Raw genomic sequence first — 8,843 nt, 5'->3', positions numbered from 1 at the left:
CATGCCTTCTATCCAGTCATTCTTTCCTTCTTTACTTGTCTGGTAAACTAAAATTATAGAATTAGAAACTAGCAGCTGCAAGTGAGAAGCCAATATCCTCTGTGGATGACTCATTCCTCTCGTGGTTTTTGGGGGATGTGTTCCTGGGGAAATGAAAGCATGTCATTGCCTTTTTGTTCACTCACTTCCTTACTCAACACACTGTTCTGCTGCTTAGACACTGGCACATGTCTCTGTGGCTCCTTTCTGTGCCAGGCTATGTGTGCTGCCTGGTCTTCTCTACCACAGAGGCAAACAGATTTAGACAGAAATAACAGTGGTGTCATGTCATGCATGCTACTGTCTCAAGAGTGTTATGTATGACCAAGAAGGATGAAAATACCTATAAGATAGGCAGATTGAAATGGGAGTAAGGGTGAGAAATGGAACAGTGGCCACATGCTGTTAAAGCGAAGTGATAACAGTCAAGTGATGTCCGATTTTCAGTGGAAGAGCACCGAAAACATCATGTATTACATGGCCTTGCAAGGCCATGAGAAATAAAACTGAGGAAGTCAAGTGGTGCTTTGTTCCAGTCACTTCATAACTCATAACACATGGTGCCCTGCTTTCCAGATGGCACAATACGCAGCTAGTAGGAGCAGCATGAAGTGTCACCTCCTCCAAGGCCCCTTTGAGGTGAGGATGAAGAGCATAATTTGGCACTGAGACCACTGGAGCAGTATGCCAAAAGGAATGGGGCAGTGTAGTGGCAAACTTCATGAAATGATGTGAAATCTTTTGTCCAGCTAAGCTGAAGAATTAAAAAGCAGGTTTTACCTGCAGTAAGCTGACAGATCTGTATCCAGGAGTCCCAGTCCTCTAGCTTCATCTCTCAGCTATGCTGAGATATCAGAGCTCTGGCCTCTTTGAAGAAGCTGTTTTGTCCTAGAGTTTTTCCTTCCCTTTGGTACAGCGAACTCTACACTGTGTCCATACTACTGGAGGCTTGGTTTTCTGGATTTAACATGCTGGACACAAAAGTCTCTGACACATGCTGAGCTTTTCTGATGTTCTATATTTTTAAATGCTTACGAGACTTCTGCTGAAAAATGCTCTGCTTTGATTTCCATTTAATTTCCTTAAAATTGTCACTAAAGCTGTTGATATCTCTGAAATGTCAAATGCATCCTTTTCTCTGCTCTTTCTCCTCTACTACACAGTAAATATAGAGATATATAAAAGAACATAATAAAAGAAAATAAAGGGTTCAGCTCAACACTTCACTATCCTCCTCCACATTTCTTTGAGCACTCATTCCACTTTTTGAACTTAAAACAAAATAATCACATAACATATTGCATCTAATTGAACATAAAATTTTTACATGTAGTTTCCCCAGATATCTCAACTTGTCTTTCTTAGGCAGCATGTAATCATGCAACCTACTTGCTCTTTGCTGATCCTTTTTTTCCTTCTTCTTTTTTTTTTTTTTCTTTTTCTTTTTTTTCTTCCTAATACTTGTAGGAAGTCTTCCATCTTGTCTAGACATTTTTGATATATGTTGCCTTATCTTCAGCAGCTGCAGCATCTCTGCTCTTTATACACCTCAACATGTGTCCAGCACCCCAGTTACACAGAAGTTCTCATTACAGTGTGACAGCATTGGGCACACAGAGACCACAGCTGTTCCTACCCCTTCCAGCCATATCTTTTCCCTCAACAGGGGGCACTTATTAAATTTCTTTTTTAATATTGTGACCCTTATTCCAATAGGGTAAAGGCTCTCTCTTAATGGGAAAACATCCACAATGACCAAAATTGGCTGTGATTGACAATCACTGGCTCTGGATGCTACAGTAATTGCTGTTAATAGGCAGGTATGAATTTTTCCACTGCAGTAGGACTGAAGAAGAAATGTAAGGCTGCCACTACTTTTTCTGCTTTAAAAAAAAAAACAAAAAAAAAAACTAATGAACAAACAACAACAACAAAACACAGAACAAAAAACAAAAACCCAACACAGTACTTCCATCCAAAACCTCTTTGTATATGGAAAATGGCTGTGATATTTCTTGGAAACTGTGGCTTGCCTGCCTTGTGTTTCCATTGACTCTCTTCCCACCCTGCATCCTCCACTATTACAGCTCTGTAAACCACAGCCTGCACAGTGTGGGAAGAGTTGAGACAATACAGCTTCATGCTGGCTAACCAAAGATCCTCCCAAAATTCCCACAGAGTGCTGCAGCACTATTTGAAGCTCCCAACACAGGCCTGGACAGCATGCTACTATCGGCACAGATCTTTTTTCTGTCAGCAAAAAAGCTGTATCTTCCCAGACCCAGCCTGAATGATACCAGTCCTTCAGCTAACAGACAGAGGTTAAGCATTGCCTGAGTCCAAGAGGAATCTCCTTTCCCAGTTCATGCACAGCTTATACCAGGGCAGAGAAAGGAGAACGCAGTCATATACTTAAACAGCACAGACAAAATTACCTTGGTACGAGTTCACATCCCCTCAGCTCTAGCTTTTTGCAGGCTAATAGCAAATATGTTCCCAGGCAGGAATGTTTGCTGAGACAATATATCACATTTTTTAGATGTTTGTACAAAGTAGCATTGAAATATGTAGCAGTACTTACCTCTTCAACCTGAACATCGAAACTGCTCTCATCCACTTGAAAACTAGAAACATACCAGGTTGCTGATGTATCCAAAAGGCAAAACTTAGAATCCAAGCAACAGATTTGAAGGTTGTGCATACATGCCCTGAATGCCCCAAGTACACACGTCTTGCATAGCAACTGCATAGCAACTACAAAGCCCTGGGGCACTCCAGAAGCAAGTACACAGCTGCAAACTGTGTTTTGTTGAATCTAGGTTTCTTGACTGGCAATATACTTCACTCCCACCTACTGCACTCCTCTGCTACCTCCACAGAGCTGTGCCTGAGCTGGCAGAGAGGAAAGGGTTGCTCTTTTCTGGTCTTTAAGATGTGATCAGTGCAGCCCAAGGCCACTCAGTGAGTCAGTCCTACCCTGTGTTTCCTAATCTTGCCAGCCAGTGATTGCGGGAATGGTCAATAACATAAGGATTGACATGGGGATTGGTCCCAGATGTTTATGAAGGGGACCTGGATGTTTAAGAACAGGACTGCGCGAGCGCTGTGCTCCTATGTATCATGGAACACAGAAGTAGAATAGTGGACCAATTAGAAAACAGCCGACCAAATAAAGAAAACAGCTGACCATGCAAGGGGGGGGATGATGCTTAATCAATCAGCAAGATACACACATGCAAATAGCCAGTCAGGTAGTTACACACAGAGTATCACGCGGAGTATAAATCTAAATTCTGCTGTGCAATAAATGAGCACTCTGTAGCAACATATTGGTGTGTGTGTCTCCTCTTTTGCCAGATGTTGGTAATGCCTGTGCGGCATGAGGCAAATGATACTTTCAATCAATCAATTTACAAATTCTAATTTGGAACCTTCAAGGATTGCATTTAACAGATTCTTTCAGCAATGGCAAAGTGTTTTGAAAAAAAATGAACCCTTTGGTCCAGGACTTGTCAATGAAAATGAACACTGTATTGCTACAGAGTACTGTAACCTTGATGCACACTGCATTTGCAGCCCCTGTGAAGGATCAAATCAATTCTCCATGACAGTTAATGAGAACCTGAAGTAGATAGAAAACAGCAGGCTGTATATCCATGTCTGTCACCGCACTTCTCTCTGAAGTCCAACACAGAGTGCTTCAGACAGCCCTGGGTGCCAGTTGAATCAAGGAATTGAACTGAATTGAATTGAATTGAATATAAACTAGGCATCATAGCTTGAGCAAACAGGAAACTTTAGAAAGAAGCTTAAGGACCACAGAAATACAGGTACTGCTGAAGAGAGCTGCTGTTTGCAACTCGATACAAGGGTGGTCCCATTAAGTTAAGGACAACACAATGGTGTGTAGGGTGGCTGTTTACAACACAATGCATGGTCCAGAGAAGATAAGTGGAATTGCTGTTTGCAACTCAGTGGGGGAGTCTGTGAAGATAAGGAGGCAGATTTGCTGGCGACATAACGTAATCCCCTTAACATCTGGAAATTTATCACTGGAGATGTCGCTCACTTTGGGATTTCTGTCCATCTTTGGAATGTAATGAATCTTAATGTGCTATACCTTTAAATATGTATTCGTTTCTCTCTTCGGTGTGCATGTTTGGTGGAGAGATCCCCCATACACCCAGCGCTGTAATAAAGGGAATACCTGCTTGACATATTGCATTGGTGTGTCAAGTTACTATGTTGGATTTCCCAGCATCACAGGAGACCTGGTTGCTTGACTCTGCCTCTGACTCATTTGTCAACTTGTAAGTGACTGGAAATGACTCATTTTATACCCCCTGCAGAATACTGCAAGGGTTACCCTGTCAGATGAGCAGCTTCCTATGACCCATGGCTGAAACTGGCAACAAATATCAACCATGTCGGTACTCCTGATGAGCCTGGCTCTTCTCATACCATTTCACGGAGCTAAGCAGGGGCAGTTCTGCAGTGGGATGGATGCTGATGGAAACTTATTAAAGCAGGACCCAAAAAATCCAGTGGCTCAAAGCAACATACAGATGAAGCAAGTGAAAAGCCAGACCAGATGAACAAACGAAAAAAAAACAGTATGGTTAATCACCACTTGCTTCATATCCACTGCTATCCACGACCAGCAACTACCACTACCAGCCCACTGACAGTGAGCAGGGTGTAAGAGACTATTATTCTATACCATTGCCTCGAAGGTTGCTGATGAGCATGTCCGAACATGTCCAAGCAAGTTCTGGGCAAGGGTTGTGAAATCCTTTGTCTAAGGGACAAGCAGATGGGCATGTCCTGGGGCAATGAGAGGGAGATAAGCCACTGAACACTTTTGTGTGGTATTCAGTGATTCACCTTCTGAATCAGAGTAATTTATTTACACTCTTTCCGGCACTGAGTTTTGAAATAATGATACATGTTTTCCACACATTCACAAGATAATTCATAAACTACAAAGAATATCTGACTTCATGTCCAGCTTTACCAGGCTTTCCTAGCCTCACGACCACATAAAGGCAACCAGATCTATCCTCAATTGTAGGTGTGCTTAAACAAACTTGGGGAAATATTAATGCAGGCAAATTTTCTTTTTCACAATTTTTGAGACAAATTCCAGCACTGAGAGATCTCTGAAGGCTTTCAGGACCAAAGACAAAGCTTTTACTACAGAATTAGTCCCTCCTGACAGACTTAGCAGTATCTCCACACTTTGCAGGAGAAGCCATTTAGAGGGCTGAAAAACCGACCTGGCTCTGTGTTTCTTTTCTAGCTTTGACTTCCATGTTATGTTTGCCTAACAGCTGGCAGCAGCTGAAAAATGGTGACAGTGCTGCCCAGCACACAGCACCACATTGCTCTTATCAGGATGAGTGCAAGCCACCTCCAACTGCACCATGAGCCTTTGATCCCTTCACATTTATTCCCTCTAGTACTGTCCAAATGCCATCCCTATGGCTTCATCTCCCATAGCCCATGGAGGTTCACTTTCCTTCAGCATTTTCATCCTCCAAGTGGGATGCTTGACTAAATTAAAAAGCAGCCTGATGCTATGGTGCTGTAGGAGTACAGGAGCTACTACAGCTTCCTGACAAACTTCTAGCTCATGCCTTCAGGCCCATTCCTTAGTATCAGCTCTCTGCCATTTCTGAGGGGAGTACACCAGTCTAACATGGAAGTCAAGCTCAGTTCAGTGAAGCTTCACCCAGACCACCTCACAAACGAATGTTTTTAAGATATGTTACTTAATGGAATATGTAACAATTAATGAAATAAGAAGATGAGATAAGATTAAAAACTATCCAAGCTGAAAAGAATTAAAAATAAATGAATCTCAGATACAATCCTAATGAACAATTACTAAAAAATTCTCAACAGATCTGCAACAGGGCTGCATCTGTAACTTTGAGGAGGAATTCACATGTGCCATTCCATGGACTGCTGTTCTGACTCCAGTCCAAACTAGAGATACTGTATCTTATCACTGGTAAAGATGCAATCCAACAAACTGTCACTTTCAGCCTCTCACTGGTTCAATAGGTCCTGACAAATTTGCATGTGGTGTTCTTTCGTTCTGGTGGAAGTATTTGTGGGACCTATCTGGAACAAACTTTGCAATACTCCAGCATCTCCACCATCATTTCCAATGCACTGAAGCCAACATTTATCTCCATACAGTTCCCTGGTCATAATCTGCCCCCAGGAGCTGATCAAGACACTTCCTTTCATGGCGACAGCTGTGCATGAATATCTAGAACATGGCTTGTCTTTCACATCACCACTGCTGAAACGCATCACTCAGTGCCTCACTGTGCTCATGTGCACTGTTTGGACTTAATAAACATTCAGCAAATGTAAATGAATGTCAAAAGGTGCCATTTTTTTCTGCATGGAGGAAATTCAGTTCAAGCCTTCATCTTCATATGCACCTCCATGTCAGACTGCCCATCTGATGCCATCCATTGCAAGGTGACAAAATGTAGTGGGATACTGATGGGAGGATTCAGTCTCTACTGCCCTACCACCAACATCTATTTCTGATGATGTGGGTCAGTATCATACAACGGGAGGAAATACTTCTGGAGCATTTACCAGTTTCGAAGTCATCCTTATACTGTAAGCACACAGACCTCACAGTAAAGCCTAGGCTGATGTCCTTTGTAGGCATAAGAGCCTCAGTTTAGCATAAATCCAATTTTAAATGGAATTGTAGTCTCTTAAAAACAAAACAAAAAACAAACAAGCAAAAAAAATCCAAACAAATAAATAAACAAAAAAACAACCACCATCAAAGTACCAGACTGAGTAATGGTTATTAGCCATATTCCTAAGTGTCTTCCTGAATTAACGCCATGGCCTATTGATTACAGGTGATGTATTAACAGCATAATTTTCTCAGAAATGATTATAAAGCCTGCATCGAGGCCAAGGTTATCCACCAGGTATAGCAGTGCAGATTGACATGGGAGCTATGAGCAGGCTGTCAGACAGTCACACTGACAGCACGTCTCCCAGCAGCCCAAACAAACTGCCCTAGGTTCATAGGCTCATAGGTTCATTAGATTGGAAAGGACCTACAAGATCATCTAGTCCAACCATCCTCCTATCACCATCCCTACCCACTGAACTACTAAATCAAATCCCTTAGCACCTCATCTAAACGCTTCTTGAACAGCGCTAGGGATGGTGCCTCACCCACCTCCCTAGGCAGGCCATTCCAGTGCCTGACCACTATTTCAGAGAAAAAATGTTTCCTCAGGTCTAATCTAAATCTTCCCCGGCGCAACTTCTGGCCATTTCTTCTCATCGTGTCATTATTTATCAGGGAGAAGAGGCCCACCCCCTCCTCACCACAACTCCCCTTCAGGAAGTGGTAGAGTACAATAAGGTCTCCTCTGAGCCTCCTCTTCTCCAGATTAAACAATCCCAGCTCCCTCAGCCGCTCCTCATAAGACTTGTGCTCCAGACCCCTCCCCAGTTTTGTTGCCCTTCTCTGAACACGCTCCAGGGCCTCAATGTCCTTCTTGTAGTGAGGGGCCCAAAACTGAACACAGTACTCGAGGTGCGGCCGTACCAGAGCTGAGTACAGGGGGATGATCACCTCCCTGCTCCTGCTGGCTACACTATTTCTAATACAGGCCAGGATGCTGTTGGCCTTCTTGGCCACCTGGGCACACTGCCGGCTCATGTTAAGCCGAGCATCAACCAACACCCCCAGGTCCTTTTCCTCTCTACATTCTTCAAGCCATTCTGCACCAAGCCTATAGCATTGCATGGGGTTATTGTGGCCAAAGTGCAGGACCTGGCACTTGGTCTTATTGAATCTCATCCCATTGAGCTCAGCCCAGCTGTTCAGCCTATCCAAATCCCTCTGAAGGACCTCCCTACCCTCAGGCAGATTTACACATCCTCCCAACTTGGTGTCATCTGCAAACTTACTGAGGGTACCTGGAGCTGCACACACACCCTCACATGCTACATGAGTCCAGCATAGTGGGCTCACAGCACCTTGTTCTGACAGAGGCAATTCTGAATGGTGAAAACTGGTGCTAACTGTATATGGCCTAACACTGATGAAGTGTGCTGTGCAGAGATTTATACCAGTGCCTAATCATGCAGATCACTGTATGAGAAGTAATTAATAGAAAATAATTAGCAAGTGTTAATTGAGTAATATGAATTAGAAAATGCTATATATACTCCTGTGTATAATACTACTGTGTGGTAGGAGTGCAAAGGACAGATTTCCACCTGTCAGCCTACAGGTGAGCTGCCAATTGAAGACACAGTTAGCAAGCATAGGACATGGCACTTTTCTCTGTGCTTTGCTGGATGATACCCTGGGAAGTGGTAACAGAATATGCATATCTCATCTCATTTTTCCTGAGCAACATCAGATCAACCTGTTAGGTTCTGAGGTTCTTCATTTCCCAAGGTGCAAGCCTATGCTTATAGCACCTTGCAAATGTATCTAGAGGGGCTTAGAAGATGAAATCCCGTGTGTCTGGACCAGTGCTCCCATTTCTAGGAATGGAAGTTTTCTTGGTGGTAGCTCTTTCCTCTTGCATGAGCCTACAAAATTGGAGTCTATAGTGAAAAAATCAAAATATTAATGCCATATTGTGCTGCAAATGCTGCAGGAGTGGAACAAACAGATACTGTCATTTCAGCATTGCACTGGCAAGAGCTGTTTTTATTTACATCTGCTGTTCTCAACATTTATGACGAAACAGAAAGGAGATGTTCAAAAGCAGTATCCAGGTCAGGGCCATATTCCA

Source organism: Cyrtonyx montezumae, unplaced genomic scaffold (assembly GCF_038088225.1).
Source record: "Cyrtonyx montezumae isolate F1298 unplaced genomic scaffold, pur_monq_1.0 scaffold_6, whole genome shotgun sequence".
Taxonomy (NCBI): Eukaryota; Metazoa; Chordata; class Aves; order Galliformes; family Odontophoridae; genus Cyrtonyx; species Cyrtonyx montezumae.
Note: the sequence above shows the minus strand (reverse complement) of the source record.